The sequence below is a fragment of the Hypanus sabinus genome, chromosome 4 (assembly GCF_030144855.1).
Source record: "Hypanus sabinus isolate sHypSab1 chromosome 4, sHypSab1.hap1, whole genome shotgun sequence".
In the NCBI taxonomy this organism is placed as follows: Eukaryota; Metazoa; Chordata; class Chondrichthyes; order Myliobatiformes; family Dasyatidae; genus Hypanus; species Hypanus sabinus.
This window is the reverse complement of record NC_082709.1, coordinates 127,987,143-128,011,473: the sequence shown is the minus strand read 5'-3', so window position 1 is coordinate 128,011,473 and position 24,331 is coordinate 127,987,143. Positions and strand designations below refer to the sequence as shown.

At 42.1% G+C, this 24,331-nt stretch overlaps 1 protein-coding gene across 10 annotated transcripts in view; it reads left to right on the top strand.

Annotated features, from left to right (window-relative positions):
* The window catches only part of LOC132393194 (uncharacterized), a 322,118-nt gene that overhangs the window by 33,471 nt on the left and 264,316 nt on the right, over positions 1-24,331 (top strand). For 8 of the 10 annotated variants that reach the window (XR_009511790.1, XR_009511787.1, XR_009511788.1 and 5 more), the window contains one exon: positions 15,777-15,969. The exons of 1 other annotated variant lie outside the window; for it this stretch is intronic. The gene's annotated coding sequence lies outside the window, so the exon portion shown is untranslated. Of the gene's footprint in view, positions 1-9,540; positions 15,970-24,331 lie in introns of those variants that run through there. One more of the 10 variants, XM_059968136.1, reaches the window with a different exon arrangement.

Here is a 24,331-nt window from a genome sequence, read left to right as displayed (position 1 = left end):
CAGTGATTTTCCCTGCCCAGTAGGCCATAAATTGTGTTCCAATGATTTGCTGCGAACTCTAAAGCGGAGACTGGGAATTGAAGGTAGTGTTGAGGCTATGCTTAGGAGCACACTGAGGCTCCACAATTGGGAGAAGCAATGGACCAAATTGCCCACCTACCCAATTAGCCATCATCAGTTCCTGTGGAGGAATCTGCAATTTGCAAGGTTGTCTCATTCTCTACTTTAGAACCCGCAAAACCAGAGAGTAAATACTGTACACTGTCTTCGCTCTTTAAGAAATGACTGCTTCTCCTCAATACTTAACTCTTTGCATTGTGACTTCTTGCAATGTTCTTAATTGGCTTTCATTTGATTTTATTGGCTGTGAAATCTGCTAGCACATCAAAAAGCTATTTAAGCATTTTGTAAATTCGAACTCTGTCATAACTTTCTAATTTGCACTCAGGCAGTATTATCTTATTTGTCCTGTAAGCTAGTGCACATTGAATGTGCTCTAAATATTATCCTTTTCTGTACCTCCTTCCAAGTTGAGTTCCTCAAATGAAGTACAGCCAGCACCAGTGCTTTGCATGGTGAACACCTCAAATGCCCTGAGCATGAAAAAAAAAGCTCTTGGTAAATGTGGTTAATAATGTAGACATTGCAAGAAACAACCTATTGGTATGATCATTTGAACAAATTGTCACTTCCCTTCCAATTCCTAAAGTAGATTTGGAATGATCAGAATATAACCATGCATACAGGTATGCAGTGACTAAAGCTTTGCTTGGCATAGGCAAAGAATAACTTTAAATTTCAAAATGAAGACATCTACCAAAGGATATTAAGTGAAGTTGAAAACACTGAGCCATTAAGGCAATATGATCTGGTTCACCTCTTCAGTTGTAGTATAATCTCTCTGTTCAGAGTCATAAAGCACTCAACCAGGGCCTTTAACCCATCCCATCTGTGATGCCAAAAACACTAATCCCATTTACCTACATTAAAATTGGTAAATAGGTCATGTTCCTCTATTTCTTTCCTATTCATGTACTTACCTCAGACAACTCAGTCCATCTGAACACCAGCATCAACAGGAAAAGCAGATCCCTCAGATCTTCCTTAAATTTCACTTCTCACCTTAGTGTTGTGCCCTCTCATTCTACAATCCACTATTCTGGGGAAAATAGCTGACCATCAACCGTACCTATGTTTTCATAAACCTCTATAAGGTCACCCCTTAACCTCCAATGTTCCAGCGAGATCAAACTCAGTCTATTCTATCTCTCCTTGAAATGAAACCAGTCCATTCCAGGCAATATCCAGCCGAATCTCTATAGTACTCACTCTCAAGCTACCACATCCTTTCTGTAGTATAGGGACCAGAACTACCCAAAATACACCAAGCATGGCTAAACAAAGGTTTTGTACAGCTGCAAATTTAAAATCCCATCTCCTATACCCGTACTCAATATCTCAGCCTTTCAAAGCAAACACACCAAATGCCTTCTTCCTGTGTCTCTATTCTATGGATTATAGCCAAAGGCCTTTCTTTAAACCAACACTCCTTAAGTCCCTATCATTTACTCTGTATATTCTGCCAGAATTGTCTGGCCTGCACAGGTAGAGAGGTCCCAATCTCCACCCAGCTAACAGGAGTCACCTGCCACTCACTTCCAATTCATCACCAGCAGCCTATTTAAACCCAGCTCTCATCCACAGTCCTTGTTCACCCATCAAATCTCAAACAGTTGCTCCCAGCCTTCAGTTACCTTGTTGCTTCAAGGGTTTAATATCTGCTCTCTTGTTTTGTGGCATATTATTTTACAGTTTATTATTAAAGCTTTCATTCATCAATGAACAGTCTCTGCTGCTCTGCTTATGGGTCAAGCCTCCTCTAGATTTTTGGACAGGATGGGTGAACTTGTGATTGACCCCGTAGACTCTAAGCTAAATTAAGTCATCAGCCAACATGAATACATGAGCCAGAAGCAACAGCAAACTATTGACCATCTACTCTCCACTCTCAACAAGCTCTCCGTATCATTACAGCAACTTCATCCCTTGGAGCTCCAGATTCTGATGCCCGAGTGGTTCAACTCCGTGCTGCAACTTCTGTCCCAGTGTCCCTTACACAGAATTCCAGCAATCTCTATAGGTTCCAGACCGAGCCAAGATTACCTTTGTCATCTCTCTCTTCAGTAAGCGAGCTGTGACCTGGGCCACTGTTAACTGGGACAATAAAGCCACCATTTGCAATAAATATGAAGTATTTACTGCAGAGATTTGCAGGGTTTCTGAGCAAGGCTCACATTTGATGCTGGATTACACTGTAGAACTCAAGACCCTTGTGGCTGGAATGCAAAAGCACTGCCGGTACATGACCATCAGGCCTCTTGAAGTGGTTGAAAGACAAGCTTGTTACTCTAGAGATGCCCCTTGACCTTAAAAGCCTGAACACTCTGGCCCTCTGTATTGAGAAGCATCTTACAGAATGACCCTGTAGATCACCAGCCAGAATCCCAGTTCTGTTCCCAGTTATACCTTCAGAACAGATGCAGTTAGGGAAAGCTCCATTAAACTCTCCCCCACCCCACCAAGAGCGTTTGTGTCAGTGGAGAAACAACTTGTGCACTTATCGCAGAGCAGCCATTCACTCGCATATTAAGTGCCCACTGTGCCTGGAGAAACAGCACCACCAGGTAAAGATGATGTGCCTTCTATCTGGTAAGCTCCCCCAACCCCTCCCTCAGGGACTCAACTACCAAAACACCTGCTTGCAACTTCAGTGAATTTCACTCTGTGAATCTATCAAGACAGAGAAAACCCTCAACCTCACCAGACTTCAACAGAAATAGCACCATTTAGCCATTGCCTTCAGTATAAGGGAAGTCAGCACCCTGCCATCTCACAGAACACACCACTGCATGGTCAACCTCCTCACAGGTAGTATCCCTCCCGGATGTCACAGTTTGCACTGGCAAAGACTGAACCCAAATGCAAAGGAAAAACAGACTCCCATTTGGAGATGGCAACCACAGTTTAATCATTAAGAGTTCCAAGAGCTAGGACCCCAGAATAACTGCTAATCAGGAGTCCACTTAAATAATTAGAGAATGCAGAAAACCTGTACATCAAATCAATTTAACAAGATTAAGCATAGAACACCAGGGATTAACAACCCTTGTTAAGACAAGAATAAATAAATTCAAGTGCTCTAAAAACCCAGGAGCCCAATGATTTCTGCCTGTCTGCACAGACCAGAGGAGCTCATCACACCTGAGTTTGTCTGCTCTTTGTCTCCCCTCCTGATGCCCAAACTACGAATGAGGACATTGCCGAAGCACTACAGTGTGGTTTCATTTGACCATTTCAGTCCCCAGCTGGTACAGGATTCCTCTTTGTCAAAAAGAAAGAAAAGAAGGGTACCTGTTCCTGCACTGACTACCATGGATTCAATAAAGTCACCGTTAAGAACTCCCACCATTATCCCTTAGAGGATAGTGCATTCAAAACACTCTGCAGGGCCAAAATCTTCACCAACCTGGATCTCCATAGCATATACAACTTCATCAAAATCTGCCAGGGGATGAATGAAAGAAGGCATTTGTAACTCCTACTGGCCATGACGAATACCAGTTGATATCTTTCAGACTTCCCAAAATCATTTTCCAAACCTTCATTAACAAGATGCTCTGAGATGTGCTGCACAGGTATGTGTTCATCTACCTCGGCAACATCCTTATCTTCTCCAAGGAGCCCCAGGATCATGTTTGTCCTGTCGGTACAGTGCTTCAGTATCTATTTGAAAACAAACTACACTGTGTTAGAAAACTGCCAGTTCCACACCCCAGTCATTTTTTCCCTGGGTTATGTCCTTTCACCCCAGGGACCCAGGGAAAGCGTGTGGTGTCATTGAACAGATACAAATCTCAGACAGATACAGTGCTTCTTGGGCTTCCCCAAACTCTACCACCATTTCATCCAAAACCACTGCCCAATCACTGCTCCTCCTTCACCAAATCATCTACCTCACAGATAACTGGTCTGGTGCTAAGGATCTTGCTTTAAAGAAGCTCAAGAGATGCTTTACCACTGCTCCAATTCTCCACCATCAAAACCCCTCTGGATCTTTTGTGGTAGAATGGAGGTATCTGACATAGGAGCTGGGGCCATCCTTTCCCAGCAAGGGTTGGATGGGAAGACACAACCTTGTGCATTCTCTGCATGCAAGTTCAGCTATGGAGTAGGAGACAGGGAAATATTCACCAGTAAATGGGCCTTCAAGGAATGGAGACTTCGGCGAATGGGATACCCTGATTTCTTCCTGATCTGGGCTGACCACCAGAACCTCATATCCAGACAACAGACCCACCAACTCAACCCATGTCAGGTTTGCTGGCCTTTTTCTTTGAACAATTCAACTTCACTATCTCCCACTGACCCTAAGGAGGACACCCTGTCATGCCATTTTGACCCTGAGATCAACCCTCAGCCCATCATTTGATCCTCAAAGACCCTTACCCTGATCATCTAGAATCTAGAAAACCAGATTCATCAGGCCCTACATCAGAGCCTGCTCCGGCCAAAGTCCCTGACAACTGCATGTGTGTACCGGCAGCTGTGTGCTCTAAGGCACTCGAGTGGGGCCCACTCTTTAGCACTCCCTAGCCATCCAGGTGCGTGTTGGACTATGGATTTTCTTCATCACCGGTTCTGGTGGTCCGCTATCACTGCAGATGTGTCAGTTTGTTGCTGCCTGCACTCAATGTGCTCAGTCCAATTTCTCCAATCTGAGGCCATTTTTGTCTCTTAGACACCTAGACACCAACGATCCCACATCACCATGGATTTCATCATGGGTTTGCCACCTTCCAAACAAGCCGTGGTGATTAGGACAGTGGTAGACTGGTTCTCCAAGATGGCCCACTTCATTACCCTCCCCAAACCTCCATCAGTTGTAGGGATGGCAGACCTGGGTTCTCCAACATGTATTTCATCTCCATGGCTTCCCTCAGGACATTGTGTTCGACCGTGGCCCACAATTCATCTCTCACTCTTGACGAGCTTTTTGATCCCTCCTCTGCACCTCAGTGAGTTTGTCCTCTGGCTATTATCTGCAAACCAATGAACAATCAAAAAGAGCCAAACAGCACGTGGAGAAATTCCTGTGATGCTTCACCGTCTCTAACCCTTCCACATTGAACAAGTATCTACTCTGGGCCGAATTGTCCTGTAATCAACACACCTCCTCTGCTATGAGTATGTCCCCCTCTGAAGTGCTTCATGACTACCAACTCCTGTTGTTCCCATTGGAGGAGCTAATGATTGAGTTCCTGTCTGCCAGGGTCCTACTTTGCTGCTGCCAGAATGCTTGGAAGAGGGCACAGAGGGCCATCCTTCCTGGCAACCATGGCTATTGTCACCAGGCCAACTGCTGGCGGCACCCAGCTGGACTTCTCCAACCTGAAGATGGTGTCTGGCTGTCCATCCGAGATCTGCCATGCACACCAACTCCTGCAACCTCTTACTCTAGTTCACTAGTCCCTTCAAGTTTACCCATCTCGTTAATCCAGTCACTTACTGTCTCCGGCTGCCACAGTCCCTACTTTCCACGTGTCTAGCTTCAAGCCCATTGTCCACGGACCACTCAACCCACCTGAGTCTGTACCCCCAGATCCTATGAAGGTGGATGGTTGCCCAGTGCACACAGTTTGCGTGTTGGTGGATTTGCATCATTGTGAATGGTGTTCCTGTACCTGGTTGACCGGAAAGGGTATTCCCTGGAGAAAAGGTCTTGGGTACATCCATCTCTCATCAAGGAGTTCCACTGGACCCAACCGGATCATCCTGGATTCTTGGGTACTGGCTGCAAGAGGAGGGGGTTCCTGTCAGATCTGCACAGGCAGGTACCTGCCAGACTCCACCCTGCCAACAGGTGTCACCTCCCACTCATTTCCAAATCATCTGCAGACTATTTAAACCTAGCTCTCATCCGCAGCCTTTGTTCATGCATTGAACCAGCCAGCCTCAATCAGTTGCTCCTAGCCTTCAGTTACCTGATTGCCTGTGGTGTTTAGAAACTGCTCTCTCTCTCTCATTTCGCAGCCCCTTGTGGCTTGTAATTTTCAGTCTATTATTAAAGTTATTGATCATCGCTGAACTGTCTCCGCTGCTCTACTTTCGGGTCAAGTCTCTGCTACATTCACTGACAAGTATTTGACTTCACAAAATGCACAACCTCATACTTATCTGGATTAAATTCCATCTGCCACCACTCCACTGCACTTTCCAGCAGATCTACACCTTGCTATATCCTTAGACATACTGTTTTGCTTTCTGCAAAATTATGAGGCCGGATTTTATGTTCACACAACCATGCTGACTCCCCCAATGCCATCCGACACATAAATTCTGTCTGTTTGAATTGTTTCCAGTACTTCATGCTACTGATGCAAGGCTCAGCAGCTCATAGTTTCCTGGCTTATCCGTACTGTCTTTTTTAAATAAAAATACATATGCTTTCCTCCAGCCCACTGGGATGTCATTGGAAATGTTTAATACTGGAAACTCTATTGATGTTTTTGTTCCCACCTTGCTAGATTTCATTGGAGACAATGGAAGCAAGCTATGTACCTCCCATCAGTTATTACAATTGAAGTTCATTTGCTAACATTTGTGCAATGCATTTCCAAAGCTAGGTACAGACATCAGCAAAACTTTCCATCAGAATTATGCACTCATTGTCATTCTCCTTCATACTGTAACTCAGAAACCCACTTTTCATCAATATACAAAAATCATAAATGAATTTAGGATCAAGATAAATGGATTCAGATCTTAAATGGGTATTTTCCATTTGTATTTACTCTGGAGATGGACACAGTCTATAGAAGTGAGGCAAAACTGCAGTGAGGTTATGGACCATATACAGATTACAGAGGAGGAGGTGTTTGCTGTCTTGAGGTAAATTAGGGTGGATAAATCCCCAGGGCCTGACATGGTGTTCCATCAGACCTTGTGAGAGGCTAGTGCAGAAATTACAGGGTCCCTATATTTAAAATGAACTTAGCTACAGCTGAGGTGCTGAGGAATTGGCGAATGGCTAATGTTGTTCCATTAAGAAAGGGTCTAAAATAAGTTGGGAAATTATGGACAAGTGATCATGACATCAGTAGTGAGAAAAATTTGAGAAAGTATTCTAAGGAACCAGATATACAGTACAAGTATTTGGATAGACAGGAAATGATTAGGAATACTCAATGTGATTTTGTTCATGGTAGATCTTATCAATCAGTCTTATAGAGTTTTTCAAGAATAATACCAGGTAAGTTGATTAAGGCAAGGCAATTGAGGTCGTCGATATGAACTAGAGCAAGACCATTGACAAGGTCCCACATGGGAGGTTGGTCAAGAAGGTTCCGCTGTTTGGTATTCAGGATGAGGTGGTAAATGGGATTGGACATTGTCTTTGTGATGAAGCTGGAGAGTGGCAGTGGGTAGTTGTATCTCTGACTAGTGGTGTGCCACAGGGATTGGTGCTGGGTCTGTCATTGTTTGTCATCTGTAAAAATGATCCGGATGACAGAGTAGTCAACAGGATCAGCACATTTGCGGATGACACTAAGGTTGGGTGTGTAGTAGATGGCAAGGAAGGCAATCGAAGCTTGCAGCAGAATTTGGACCAGCTGGAAAAGTGGGCTTGAAAATAGCAGATGTAATTTAATGCAGACAAGTGTGAGGTGTTAGATTTTGGGAGAACAAACCAGGGTAGGCCTGACACAGTGAGCAGTCAGGCATTGGGGAGTGTGGTAGAACAGAGGGATTTGGGAATACGGATTCATAGTTCCTTGAAAATGGCATCATAAGTAGATAGGACGATAAGGTGAGGTTTTGGCACATTGGCCTTTATGAATCAAAGTGTTGAGTACAGCAGTTGGGATGTTACGTTGAAGCTGTTTAAAACGTTTGCAAGGCCTATTTTGGAGTATTGTGTGCAGTTTTGGTCACCTATCTACAGGAAAGATGTCAATAAAATTGAAAGAGTGCAGAGAAAACTTACAAGGATGTTGCCAGACTAGATGTCTTGAGTTATAGGTAAAAGTTGAACAGGTTGGGACTTTATTCCCAGGAGCGTAAAAAAAGGAGGGGACATATGCAAAATATTTAGAGAAGATTCAACAGGGTAAATGCAAGCAGCTCTTTCCACTGAAGTTGGGTGACACTGGGTACTAGAGGTCATGGGTTAAGTGTGAAAGGTGAACTCTTTAAGGGGAACATGAGGGGGAAGTTCTTCACTCAGAGAGTGATGGGAGTGTGGAACTAGCTGCCAGCAGAAGTGGTAGAAGTGTGTTCAATATCAACGTTTAAGAGAAATTTGGATTGATACAGTACATGGATGGGAGGGGGTATGGATGTAGGTCGATTGGACTAGGGAGATTAATAGTTTGTCAGAGACTAGATGGGGTGGTTTTAACTTATGATTTATTTTTGGATATCTACATACCTAATACCAATTTTTATGGGACTATAAACATTACCAGCCAAAAAATATTCTACTGGTTTTTATATGTACAAATTTGAACATTTTGAGCCTTGTAACCCTATTACTTGGTATCACCAAACTGAACTTCAAAAATAGAAAATGCAGGTTGTAGTATTTTATATTTGTTAAGGATTACATAGTTCCTATTGTACATTTATGCCACACGGTTTTTCATTTTAATTTGCCTGTTTCATGGAAATGAGTTATCTCTTGTCTACTCTTTTGGACCAATGCTTTGCCTTCCACTTTACATTTACAAGCTTTTCCTTTTTTTTTAATCCAACCCATGGCATTACTGTTCTTCACTCCAATGCACTCCCACAATTACGGGTCTCCCATTAGATATTTATCATCAGAAGAATGAGACAGTTATCAGTGAATGCCACAAGTGGATTGATTAGTTTGAATGGAAATCAGATCAGTATCATATGGAAGCTACAGGTACTTACTACATCAAGACATGGATGCATTACATAACTTTTGACAAAGTTGATCAAGATTACTGAGCGCATTACTGTACAAAATGATGCACCCAGAATGGATCAGAATATAAAATCACAGCATATTTATTCTCCACAGGGAAATCCTTTAGACTTTCAATTTCAGTATATCACATTCATCGTTGCCCAACCGAAAGGTGGAAGAGGCTCACGGAGCTGAACTACCTACCCCAGTAGTTGGGTTCCAACTGCAATAACGCATCAAGTGAGAAGCAACCTTATTCAAAGCCTCTGAAATACAGTTTTCACAGATGGATGGACACAATCATAGACTACAATGTGCAAAGCACCACTGAGCATAAATTGCATATATATAAAAGCAAATTTTAGCCTGTCAGTGGAAATTAATTTGAAACTAAAAATGGAATTGAATTATGCAATTCTGCACTTAAGCACCTGCGAAAAAAAAACATGCACAGATCCAGATAATGAAAAGGGAATTGCCTGTTTACTGTCAGGAAAAATCAGTGGATTGGTTCTTCTGTACCAATAAATATTGAAGTACCTTAAAATCAAAAAGTGATAATGAAACTTGTGTATATCCTATTGAAACATAAAAATAAGGAATAGTTTAGTATGCAATGAAAAGCAAATGCTTAAAAAAATGAGCCTCAGATACAACAGTAACAATGGAAATTCGAAGTTAATCTAATTTAAATGTTGGGATGCATTCACAATGCTTAATGATTGAATGATTACAGTGTAATATGATCAAAATCTTGCATTAGTATGTAAAATAGCTCTACAACAAAATATCTCACCTTGCACCAGGCAACATCACTTCAGTGAGTTGTTGAATAAGAAGCTACTCTCATTCATGGCATCAACCATCTTGTACAACAATCCATCGGTGTTAAATGCTATAGCTATCTGATATTGTCTATTCTTTATGGTACAATGCAAACAATGCTATCAAACAAGAATCTGAGACAAATTGACAAAATATAGTTGCAATTTGATTCATCACCTATCAGAACATTTTAATATAAACCACTGTCTCTGGAGACATCAAAATACTGAATTAATACAACAGCCTCATTGCAAAAAGATGTTACAAAGCTACTTAAAATAAACCTTATCAAAGCAAAACCTTATCAGCTAGTGGAGCAACTGACCCATAACTCCAGTGATCTGGATTCAATGCTGACCACTGGCGCTATCAGCACCATGTTTTCCCGATGACTACCTGGGTTTCCTCTGGAGGCTGTGGTTTCATCCATGTTCCAAAGACATACAGGTTGGCATGTCAGCTGGCCACTGTAAATTCCACTGTGTGCGCAGATGATTGGTGGAACCAGGGGATATGTGGTGATAATGTGGGAAGAATAGAAACAGATGTGGTGTTGGCATCTGTTAGTCTCGCGAGACCATGGATCTGCGCCTGGAATGGTTTCCAGGGCACAGGCCTGGGCAAGGCTATATGGAAGACCGGCAGTTGACCATGCAGCAAGTCTCCCCTCTCCACAACACAGATGTTGTCCAAGGGAAGGGTGAGGGCCGATACAGCTTGGCACCAGTGACGTTTTGCAGGAGTTGCCAGAACGAGGTTGAAGGCAACGTCGGACTGCTTTAGGGACTCCAGCTCCGGATTTGTCCTCAGGGTTTACTCCCGAAGCCTTTCCCATGAGTGGGTATGGCCCCAAGGCAGCGGAGGTTTGAAATCAGAGTTTTCCCTCTCTTAGATGGACTGCCTTCCCAGGCTGATGAGCTTCATCTACCTGAAGCACTGGTTTTAAGGTGTTAGGATCCGCCTTCATCCCTTCTCCTGTCAGTAGAAACCGTTCCACCAGGCTTAGAGGCTAAGCCACAGGAGAAGGCCAGGAGTTGGACTTGGTTCTCAGAGGCTATTTGAGTCGCATGCCGTGAGGAGCACTTTTGGGTAGTGGGAGCTTGTCCCCACTACCACCCCTTGGCTTGACAACCTTAAGAACCAGAAATAGATGTAATAATAGTGTAACTGATGTTTCATTGCTGGCACAAACTCCGTGGGCTATAGGGTTAGTTTCAGTGCTTTCTCTCTTTGCAAATCTAAAACCTGAACAACCCATTAGAGAAATGCGGCAGCTGATCAACATGTTAATTGAGGGACAGAGTTTAAGGAATATCTTAAAAAGGAAAAGGTGGATTGGTGGTAGAGTTTACAGCCTTAACAATTCAATTTGATAATAATAAATTTCAGTGATGATAACGTGACCAGAAGAAGAGGAGTAGATATATCCTGGAGGTTTTCATGATTGGGGAAGATACAGAGAGTTAAACTCACAACAGTGATCCAATCGAGAGCCATTAAGCACAGGAGTGATAGATAAGCTGGTGAGAGCCGAAGTATTGGATGACCTCAAATTTATAAATGCTAGAAGGCAGGCCATGATTATCTTGGAACACTCGTCAAGAAGTAACTGCAGCATATCAGATTTTGTAAAACATTGAATGAACATCTGTCAAGTCTGTGTTATTATGTGCGTACATAAAAAAGAACTGCAGTTCCCAGTGGGCAATATGGATGGTTCATCCGGAACTGTATATGACATTATTGAGCTGGTCGCTAGTTGAAGAGTGTTCAGAATATGTGCATCAGCCTTAAACCTATGCTAAGTTTGTCTCTATTAAGAACAAACATAACATGGTGTCAGAAGTTGGCGTGAGGCCTAAACATGAAGTGTAAGTGAATACCATGAGCAACCGAGAAAAAGACACCAGTTCCGATAAAAAAACAGCCATCGAGGCAAGAGAGTACATTGTGCCCCTAAGTTCACCAAGAAATTCAGGTGAGAGGCTGAAAATTCCTGTCATGGACAAGTTAAGTCCTCCTTCACCTGTGCAGTTTACCGGCAATCCGACAGATAACTGGCAATGCTTCAAACACTGATTCAATATTTATTTTGTGGCTAACAGAGCAGGAGGGGTTGATGAAAAATTGAAAGCGTCTATTTTTCTACATGTGATTGGTGAAGATGCTTTGGACATATGTAATAGCTTTCAAACTGATGAGGCCAGCCTATATGTTGGGCACTCCAATGATGACATTTGAGGAGTATTTTGTCCCAAGTGAAAACACCATGAGTGAGAGATACAAGGTGTTAGCTTTGACTGAGCTTGAGCTGAGCTTCACTCATTGAGTAAGTCCTGTGACTCTGGAGATTTGAGAGCCTCACTAGTTCGAGACAAAATAGTTTGTGCAGTCCTGGATAGTGAGCTCAGAGTAAGATTGCCCTGTGAAAAAGGTTTGACACTGGAAAAGGCTGTGAAAACCACACAAGCACAAGCTAAGGAGCTGCACAGGCTGACACAAAAGTGCAAACTGTGGAAACAGAGGGGCAAAGCACAAGGCATTTCTGATTGATGTCTCACCTGTTGTGTGGGGCATTCCCTTTGATTTTCTAACCCCTGCTTAGCAGCAGCACATCAGGTTTACTGATGGTTCTGTGATATGGAAGAACAGTTATCATTGTTGGAAGTCTTCTGCCTTTAATCCTCTCATCCAACAAGACTGAAGAAGGAAGTCTGTGATCTGTCAGTTCAATATACAGAGCTTATAGCAGTGCATACTGTCATTATGCATGAAACCGAAGAAGTCCATATTTTTATTGATTCTTGGGCTGCTGTTAATGAACTTTCTGTCTGGTTGCCCCAGTTGAACTAGCTGTCTAACACTGTTATGGGCATCCTTTACAGGGAGTGGAGTTACAAAAGGACACTTGGAGCCAATCATCACATGTTACCATTACAGTTTACTATGTTGATGCCCATTTGAAAGATGATTCACCAATGACAAGATTTCTGACAAACACGCTTGTGTTGGCATGGTGACACCTTGCCTTCAGCCTCAAGCACCAGTATTGCCATTTGCTTGGTAGGCCCATGAGTCTTCTGGTCATCTGGTGGTACAGGGTATCATGGAGTGATCTAGGCAGAGAGGATTATTTCTTTCCACTGATATAACTCGTACAGTGATGGGAAATTGTGGGCTATGTTTAGAAATTAAGGACTGACAACTTTTAAAATGACCATTGGTTGCCATTTGCTCTTGCTCAGGTTTGGCAAATAGATTATGTCGGTCCTTTTCCTTTACAGAAGTGATTCCAGTACCTTCTCATTATGGTGGACACTTATTCTGGCCTTTTGATGGCAATCCCTACTGTTAAAGATAATCAGGATGACATCCTTCAGGGATTAGAACATCTTGTTTCTGCATATGATGATCTCCTTGAATTTCAACCTGATAATAGTTCGCAGTTTTTGGGTTCCAGGGTACCAGGGTGCGCTGGCTCTAATGGTGTATGAAGGGTCTTCCATGTCCCCTTTTGTCCTCAGGATGGTGATGTGATTGAATGAATAAATGGCCTATTAAAACAGCAAATTAATTTACTTACTTCTGCCCATACTTTATCTGAATAGTTACCTGTCCTTTCCCATGCTTTGTAAAATTTGAACAATGCCCCTTGAAAGGAGGTTCTGCCTTCTTGTTAATGACAGGACAATCTATTACTTTTGTTCCTAGTGGCACAACTGACCACACTGATAAAGAGTCAATTCAGTTTTGCAAGGGGTTGGTGGGGTAAAGTATGGGTGACCTACCCGTCTTCCTCTCCAGTGGAGGGTGAGATTATAGCTGACGGACGAGGAAATACACACTGGGTGATGGTATGAGGACAGACCCATCCTGTGTGTGTGGATAGGGTTAAATTGACTAAGAGAGAATGAAAATAGTTCTGACTATGTCTCCCCTTATAGTTTTTAAATGTTCCTGTCGGAATGTTGCTTTGTTCTGTTTAATGCTTGTCTTGTGTTTAGTTAGATATCAGACTTCTTTTGAGACCTGACAGCCATTGATAACCTTATGATTAGTGAAAATGATATTATTGTCCCGGGAAGAGTTGTGCATTATGTGATATGTGCTAATTCATACCTTGGCAGGCCTAAGAATGTAAGGATGTGTTGTTACTGACCCCAGCAATGAAGACATATTTTAATGTGAATGTTGAAGTTAATCCTTGAATCTGTATAATTTCTCACTTTTTAATATATGTTCAGGTGACTAAAGAGGCTCCTGAATGAAAATACTCAAAGGGCTCTGGAGGATTCAGATACATAATCTGACCAACCTCTGTGAAGAATGGTTTCAAGGTTGTTTTAATGAATGTTATATGATCTGTTTTCACAGATCCAATGTCAGAATATTGAAACATATGAGATAATGTCAGAACACATGGAAGATATTGGAATTCAAGTTCCTTTTGGTGCAGTGGCAGGAACTGAATAATCAAAAAAGTGTAAATACAAGAAATCTGAAATAAATCAGAAAATGACAAAGGTGCTTTCATCACAATTGGATTATTTTCGTTTCTCTTCAGTGCTTTGGATAAAGGGTCCCAGACCTTTACATTTTCTCTGTTTGTCATCCCACATGTCTGATCTGCTGAATGTCCTCAGTATTCTCTGTCATATTGATGCTTAGAGCCTAGGTCTTGGATCACTGAGTTCCTTAGATGAGCAAAACTAAAATAGATTATCTTAATTCTAGGTGCATCAATCGGTTGTTCAGGAGGAAACAGTTTTGAAAGGCGCTCTGAAACCTTTGACTGCAAAGCAGTAATGAAATGATTATTTAAATTGCAAAAAAGTCATTGTTCAAGTATAATATTCTGATATGTTTGTTTATTGTTTAAATGCAATGTACATTTTCTTCCTCTCCAGTCTTTCAGAAGAGTTCCAAATCTGTGGCACATGTATTTCCCTCATCAGAAGATGTATTATTGATTGAAAGTGATAGGTTGAAATCTTATAGATTTCAACAAATTACAAACGTTTGTACTTTAAATTAATATGCCCTGGTTTCTAAATCATCTGAATGTAACTTCCTAGAAATCTTTGCATCCTACATAGATCTTTGGAGTTCTATACACCATGTCCTTTGTAGTACCTTGCACCATATTCTCTGGTCTCCCTAACAAAATACCATGGCCCATGATAGTATTGCGCAGGGTGCATCACGTCCTCAATCCTGGTCCCCCACACAATATTACTTGGGGCTCTTCACAGCATATATTTGAATTACAAAGGCTGCTATAGCAAGTTCAATTAAAAAAATATTTAAGTATGGCTTGTAGCTGTCTTCTGTCTTTTCCAACACAGAGAATGATAGATCTGAAATGACTATGAACTGAGATCAGATAAGATTTTTTTTGCACAGCAAGTGGTGGGTGCTTTGAATATGGTGTCAGGGTGGTAACAGAGAAACACATGATAGAAGCATTTAAGAGGCTCTTAGATAGGCATTTGCATATCTAGAGAATGCGTATGGAATGGATATGGACATTGTATAGACAAAAAGGGATTCATTAGATTAGCCATATAATTACTAGTTTAATTAGTTTGGCACGATATCATGGACTGAAGAGCTTGTTCCTCCCCTGAATGTTATATGTTCCAGGTTCTTTTGTCTATGTGCTAACAAACACTTCATAGGAAATTCAGAAACTGGTGTAATGATAACGACACTTATGAAGCATAAAAATAATGAAAAGATGCGTAAACCCTACAACTGATTGATTGATATGAACTGGTCACTGAAAGCTGAGTATGTCAATATTTAATATCATGATAAATCTTAATCAACCTCGGATAATAGCTCATAAAATCAGTTTATTTTCGGTGACTAAAGTGTAAAATCAATTGCTAAACATGACTTATCTACCTGCAAGCACAAGAGCACAGTGCAAAATTGATTTCTGTGTATCTGTCCATAGATGCACCTACAGGCAAATGCCACCAACATGCATCAGTTTACAATGAAAGGGCTCTTACAGTGGAGAAAAACGAGGTGCTGAAAGGTTGCAGTGACACATTGAATGGCTCATTCTTACCAGAGTTGCTGCTGGAGAGTCTACCAGTGGATCCAGCCAGGATTCATTATTGATGGACTAGATGTTTCCATATCCAGTAAGTGACTTCATTTTGCTCTGCAGGTGTCTGGAATTTGCTCTGATTGTGCACATAGCTTGCCGCACAATGTGCAAGGAAGTGAATTACGCTGTTCAGGCTATACAAGAGCTTCAAATCAGTGAACAGGATTCATTAGAAAGAGCAAATAAAATTAAGGCATGGGCAAGCCAAGCAGCCATAGAACCATAGAACGTTACAGCACAGAAACAGGCCTTTTGACCCTTCTTGGCTGTGCCGAACCATTTTTCTGCCTAGTCCCACTGATCTGCACCTGGCCCATATCCCTCCATACATCTCTCATCCATGTACCTGTCCAAGTTTTCCTTAAATGTTAAAAGTGAGCCCGCATTTACCACTTCATCTGGCAGCTCATTCCACACTCCCACCACTCTCTACGTGAAGAAGCCCCCACCCCCCAATGTTCCCTTTAAACTTTTCCCCCTTCACCCTTAACCCATGTCCTCTTTTTTTTCTCCCCTAGCCTCAGTGGAAAAAGCCTGCTTGCATTCATTGTATCTATACCCATCATAATTTTATATACCTCTATCAAGTCTTCTCTCATTCTTCTACACTCCGGGGAATAAAGTCGTAACCTATTCAACCTTTCTCTGTAACTCAGTTTCTCAAATCCCGGCAACATCCTTGTAAACATTCTCTGCATTCTTTCAACCTTATTAATATCCTTCCTGTAACTAGGTGAACAAAACTGCACACAATACTCCAAATTCAGCCTCTCCAATGCATTATAGAACCTCACCATAACATTCCAACACTTATACTCAATACTTTGATTTATAAAGGCCAATGTACCAAAAGCTCTCTTTACTACCCTATCTACATGTGACACCACTTTTAGGGAATTTTTGTGTCTGCATTCCCAGACTCCTCTGTTCTACTGTACTCCTCAGTGCCTGATCATTTACCTTGTATGCTCTACCTTGGTTACAGCCCCTGTAAGTCTGCCACTGATGGAGTGGCTTTGGCCCATTTGGCTTGGGCAAGGTAAATATCTGGTAAGTTTCTTCTTCTTCTTCTTCTTCATTACTCCTCGTCTGTTAAGATACGGTTAAAGCAGTGGGAATGGCTCCAGGGGCAGTGTTTTGTTCTGTGTGTGAGTTGTGGGAATTCTGGGAGACCCTCAGCATCCTGGATAACCACATCTGCACCAGGTGCACTGAGTTGCAGCTCCTCAGAGAATGGAACTGGAAGTGCAGCTCGATGACCTTCAGTTTATACAAGCGACTGAGAAAGGTGATAGGGAGGAGCTACAGGGAGGTAGTCACCCCTATATGATAGAATATGATAGAATTTATCCTGAAATTTGAGAAGGATAAGCTAAAGTCAGATATATTAGTACTACAGTGGCGTAAAGGGAATTACAAAGGCAGGAGAGAGAGCTAGCCAAAATTGATTGGAAGGGATTACTAGCAGGGGTGATGGCAGAGCAGTAATAGCTGGAATTTCTGGGAGCCATTTAGAAGGCACAGGATAGATACATCCCAGAGAAGAAGTATTCTAAAGGCATGGTGCAACTGTGGCTGACAAGTGAAGTCAAAGCCAACGTAAAAACCAGAGGGTATATAATCGAGCAAGAAACAGTGGGAAGTTAGAGGATTGGGAAGCTTTTAAAAATCAACAGAAGGCAACTTAAAAAGTATAAAGAAGCAGAAGATGGACTACAAAGGCAAGCTGGCTAATATTATTAATGAGGATACCTAAAGTGTAAATGAGAGATGACAGTAGATATCGGACCACTGGAAAATGATGCTGGAGATGTAGTAATGAGGGACAAGGAAATGACTGATGAACTGAAGAAGTATTGTGCATCAGTCTTCACTGTGGAAGACACTAGCAGTATGCCAGAAGTTCACGAACGTCAGGGGACAGAAGTGAGTGAATTTGCCATTACGAGGTTGATGGTGCTTGGAAAACTGAAAGGTCTGAAGATAGATAAATCACCTGGACCATATGGTGTATACCTCTGGGTTCTGAAAGAGTTGCTGAAGAGATTGTATTTTATTTATTTATATCTTATATCCAAGGTAGCAAAAATCTTTATGTTGTGTCTCCATCGCAATGTACAAGCAATAAGGAAAGCAAATGTGGGAGGATGTTGTCCAAACACTAAGATTGTATACATAATTGTTCTGTATACATGTATGTACAGTCAGATCAATGTACAGATATGCAATCAGATCAATGTATATTGATAAATCTGATGGGCTGGTGAAAGAAGCTGTTCCGGAGCATGTTGGTCCTGGCCTTAATGCTGCGTTCTATTTGCCAGATGGTAGCAACGGAAACAGCTTGTGGCTGGGGTGGCTGAAGAGCCTGATGATTCTCTGGGCCCATTTTACACACCTGCCGCTGTAAATATCCTGACTAGAGGAAAGATCACACCCACAGATGTGCTGAGCTGTCCGCACCACTCTCCGCAGTGCCCTGTGATTGAGGGAAGTACGTTCCCCTACCGGGCAGTGATACAACCAGTCAGGATGCTCTTGATGGTAGAAAGTCCTGAGGAATTATAGAGGCATTGGTAATGATCTTTCAAGGATCAATGGATTCTGGCTTGGTTCTGGAAGAGTGGAAAATTGCAAATTGCAAATGTCACACCACTCTTTAAGAAGGGAGAGAGGCAGAAGAAGGAAACTATAGACAACTTAGTTTGACCTCAGTGGTTGGGAAGATGTTGGAGTTGATTGTTTGGTTGGGTAGATGATGGTGTCAATCATTTGGTTGGGTAGATGTTGGAGTCGATTGTTTGGTTGGGTAGATGTTGAAGTTGATTGTTTGGTTGGGAAGATGTTGGAGTCGATCGTTAAGGATGTGGTTTCAGGCTACTTGGATGCACATGATAAATTGCCCATAGTCTACATGATTTTGTTGTGGGAAGTCTTGCCTGTTGGAATTCTTTGAAGAAATAACAAGCAGAATAGACAAAGAAGAATTGGTGGACGTGTGCTTAGATTTTCAAAAGGCCTTTGCAAGGTGCCACACGTGAGGCTGCTTAACAAATTAAGAGCCCATGCTATTACAGGAAATATACTAGCGTAGACAGAGCATTGACTGACTGACAGAAGACAAAGAGTGGGAATAAAGGGAGCCTTTTCTGGCTGGCTGCTGGTGACTAGTGGTGTTCCATAGGGGTTTGTGTGGGGACTGCTTCTTTTTAGGTTATATGCCAATGATTTGGATGACAGAATTGATGGCTTGGTTGTGGATTGTGGTTGATAGTGGATGATACAACGATATGTGGATGGGCAGGTAGTTTTGAAGAAACAGAGAAGCGAGAGAAGGACAGCCAGATTAGACAGATTAAGAGAGTGGGCAAAGAAATGGCACATAATAGTGTTGAGTAATGCACTTTGGTGAAAGAAATAAAAGCGTAGGCTGTTTTCTAAATGGAGAGAATTCAGAAATCTGAGGTGCAAAGGGATTTGTGAGTTCAAGTGCAGGATTCTCTAAAGATTAATTAGAAGATAGATTCAGTGGTGAGGAAGGCAAATGAAACGTTAGCAGTCACTTCAAGAGGACTAGAGTATAAAAGCAGTAATGTAATGTTGAGGCTTTATAAAGCACTGGTGAGGCCTCACTTGGAGCATTATGAGCAGTTTTGTACGCCTTATCTAAGAAAACACGTGCAGGCAATGGAGAGGGTTCAAAAGAAGCTCACAAAATGATTCTGGGATTGAAAGGCTTATCACATGAGGAGCATTTGATAGCTCTGGGCCTGTAATCACTGGAATTCAGAAGAATGAGAGGTGATCTCATTGAAACCTATCAACTGTTGAAAGCCCTCAATAGAGTGAACGTGAAGAGGATGTTTCCTGTGGCAGTGGAGTCTAAGACCAGAGGAGACATCCTCAGAGTAGAGGGACATTCATTTAAAACAGAGATGAGGAGGAATTCCTTCAGCCACAGAATGGTGAATTTGAGGAATTTGTTTCCACAGGCGGCTGTGCAAGCCAAATCATCAGGTGTATTTAAGGTAGGGGCTGATACATTCTTGATTAGTCAGGGTATGAAGGGATACAGGGAGAAAGGAGGAGATTGGGACTGAGAAGCAAATGGATCAGCCATGATGAAATGCAGGGGCAGACTTGATGGGCCAAATGGCCTAATTCTGTTCCAGTATTTTATGGTATCATGGTCTCTTAAAACATAAACGTTAGAGATTGTGCAATAGAGTAACTAATGGAAAACGAGAACCAGAGTCAGAATCAGAATCAGATGTAATATCACTGGCGTATGTTGTAACATTTGCTGTTTTCCGGCACCTGTACATGCAATATATAACAATATATAAATAGTTAAATGAAATTAGTATTGTAAAAAGATTGGAAGATTGAAAAAAACTGAGGTAGTGTTCATGGGTTTGTTGTCCATTCAGAAATCTGATGGCAGCGGGCAAGAAACTGTGCTGAAACTTAGAGTGTTTATCTTCAGGCTCCTGTGCTTCTTCCTTGAAGGTAGCAATGAGAAGAGAGCATGTCTTGAGCGATGAGGTTTCTTAATGATGGATCCACGCTTTTTGAGGCATTGCCTTTTGAAGGTATCTTCAATTCTGGTGAGGCTAGTGCCCATGATGGAAATGACTGAGTTTACAATTTTATGCAGCTTTTTGTGATCCTGTGCAGAGGTACTTCCATACCAGATGATGCAACCAGTTAGAATCTACTGCACTGTACATGTGTAGAAATTCGCGACGGTCCTTGGCAACATACCAGTCTCCTCAAACTCCTAATGAGATATAGCCACTGTTATGCCTTCTTTGTAATTGCATCAATATTTTGGACCCAGGATAGACCCTCAGAGACATTGACATCCAAGAACTTGAAGTTGTTTACACTTTCCATTGCTGATTCCTTGATGAGGACTGGTGGGTGCTTCGTGAGATTTCCTGGTCCACATCAATTGCTTGGTCTTACTGATGTTGAGTGCATGGTTGTTGCTGCGACACTACTCAATCAAATGATCTACCTCACTCCAGTACTCCTCCTTGTCATTATCTGAAGTTCTATCAATAGTTGTGTCATTGGCAAATTTATAGATGGCAGTTGATCTGTGTCTAGCCATACAGTTGTGGGTGGAGGGAGAGTAGAGCGGTGGGCTAAGCACACATCCTTGAGGTGCACCAGTGTTGATTGTTAGCAAGCGGGAGCTTTTTTTCCCCCAGCTGGCACTGATTGTGATCCTCCAGTGAGGAAGTCAAGTGTCCCGATGCAGAAGGAAGTAATGACCCAGATTTTGGAGCTGGTGATTAGAACTGAGTTTAAGACTGTGTGAACACTGAGCTAATAAACAGTAGCCTGACATGGGTATTACTCTTGTCCAGGCGATCCAAGGCCATGTGGAGAGCCAGTGAGATTGCATCCACTGTAGACCTATTGCAGTGATAGGCAAATTGCAGTGGGTCCAGGTCCTTGCTTAGGCAGGAGTTGATTCTAGCCACGACCAACCTCTTAAAGCACGTCATCACAGTAGATGTGAGTGCAACTGGGTAATAGTCATTGAGGGAGCTCACCCTGTTCTTCTTAGGTGCTGGGATGATTGTTGCCCTTTTGCACAGGTAGGAATCTCCAGCTGCAGCAGTGAGAGATTGAAGATGTCCTTGAACACTCCCGCCTGTTGGTTGGCACAGGTTTTACAGTGCCCTCCCAGGTACACCATCAGGGTCTGATGCCTTGCAAGGCTTCACCTTCTTAAAAAATGTTCTGACATCAGCCTTGGAGACAGAGGTCACAGGGTCACCGGATGCTGCAGGGATTCGCATAGGTGTAGTTTTATTCTCCCTTTCAAAGCATGCATAAAAGTCATTGAGCTCATCTGAGAGTGAAGTCATTCATTATGTTAGGTTTTGCTTTGTGTTAAGTAATGGCCTTCAAACCCTGCCAGAGGTGACGTGCATCTGATTCCATCTCTAACTTCAAGTGAAATTGTCATACTTGGACTTTTAGTATAGTTCCAGATCATCCATCTTGAATGCCACAGATCTAACCATCAGCAGACTACAAATCTCTTGGTTCATTCATGGCTTTTTATTTGGGTATGTCTGATATGTTCTTAAAGGTACACATTCATCCACACAGGTCATGATGAAGTCAGCGACAACTGTGGCATATTCATTCAGAGTCGAAGATGAATCCCTGAAAATTGTCCAGTCCACTGACTCAAAGCAGTTCTGCAGGTACTTCTCCATCTCCCTTGACCAGATCTTCGTGGTCCTCACCACTGGTGCTGCAGTGGTTAGTCTCTACCTAGAGTAGAAGTATAGCCAGATGATCAGACTTTTCAAAGTGGGACGGCACAGTAAGCATTCTTGAGGGTGGTATAATAGTGGTCAAGTGTGTTGGCTCCTCTAGTTCCACGGGTGATATGTTGCTGGTGGTTGTTCAGAGACTTCTTCAAGCTGGCCTGGTTGAAATTTCCTGCAGTGACATGGAAGGCATCCGGGTGCTTTGTTTCATGTTGCTGATTACAATGGTCAGCTCCAGCTTGGGCCTGCCTGATGTTAACCTGACATGGAACGTACACTGCCACCAAACTGATGGCAGAAAATATCCTTGGCTGGTAAAACTTGACCAAGTTGGGTGAACAGGATTGAGACAGAAATGCCACCTCTGTACACCACGATGAGTTAATCATAAAACATACTCCACCTTCTCTACCTTAAAAAGACTGAGATGTCCTGTCTTTATAGAGAATGGTGAAACTATCAGAATCAGCACTGCAACTGAAATGACGAAGATGAGGCATCTTTCCATGACGTAGGGTACACTGAGTGCACTGCTGTCCCTCTGGTATTGCAATCTTGCACTGAGGTCTTCCATGTTACCTTCTAGGGACTGTAATTACACCAACAGGATAGTTGGGAGTGGTGGTGAAAGGCTTCTGCATTTCAATTATATCTGTAAACCAGCTTGTCTTCCAAGGTTCTGTTTACTTAAGGGGGAACTGCCCTTGCGACCCGAGGCTGCAGCCCAGAATCTGCCAATTTTGAGTCTCAACAGAATTTTTAAGATGCATTAAAACAATGTTGCTTACTGACATACGCATGGCTATGAATATGGACTTCACCAGCGGTAGAACTTGTTCAGACAACAGCAAATTAAATTTAACAAGGTAAATGTGTTATGCTATAGACCAAGTGGAAGAAAAATTGTGACGTTGAACCCATAATAGTTTGAAAGAAGTCTGGGAATGATAATTGAGTTAACAGCTGTGAAGGAAATAAATTATAAAGTTGAGCTTCGCTGCCAAATTGATTAATTCCAAGACAGCTATTATCATCATAAAGCAGCAAATGCTCTCATCACATTCAGCCCAAACACTGTGCTTGCTTCTGGTCAGCAAAGCACCAAGGGAACGTGGAAATGCTGGTTCCAGTGGTGTGGTAAAGCAGTTGTTGGAGAAGTTGGGTGTGGGGGGTAATCATTGGAAGGAATAGTTAAAGTGAAGCTGGGCACTGATACAATCCTCATGACAGAAGACTGAAAATGTTATTTAATTAGATATTCATCATTCTTAAAATGAAACAAAACTGGAACTTAGTGAAAGGTTGTAAATCTGCACCTTTAAGTTTGTTTAAAATCGTTGGATTTTTCTTGAGGGGGGAGCCACCTATTACTTTTAGCGTCTAAAGATGAGAAAAATTCAAAAGGAAAAGAAAATTATTCTCAGTAAATTGGTGACATGTTTCATGAAAAGATAGAGCAGCAGAATGGGCCCTTTTGTCCACCGGGTTCATGCTGTTAACCACCTCTTCGTACTGATCCTGCATTGATATCTTCCCACAGGTTTAACCTTTGTTTTTGACTCCAGCTATGTTGCAATGAGCAGAAAGGCATCAACAATTATCTGCAGAGATGGAAAATCAACAAGATTTGTCCAGAGCCAATTATGGAGATACTTGGACATATGACTGTAAATATGAAAAAAATAGATGCACTCTGTTTTAAAAAAGAGAGCGCAAGATAGAAATGATTAGGGAAGGAAATATAGAACTCAGGGAGTAGACGGCTTGCAGGGCTATAATGATGAATCAACTGAATTGGCAAAATGCAAGAGGTCAGCTTTGCATGAGCACAGGGATCTTAAGAGATGGATGAGCTAATGGAAATAATGAGTGCAAGGTTATGGGGAGAATAGAAAAGAAGCCACAGATTCGATCAGTAAAAATTATTATTTATTTCAACGTTACTTAGCATCAAATCTGCAAACAAGTGATTACAAAAGTAATTTAACTTTCTCTAGTTGTTGCATTTGGTCAACAGTGAAGTGCAGTTATGGTACTTCTGATTATTAAAAATATTGGTTTGCAAAAATGCACACTAGTAACGTTTTTAATCTGACTGAA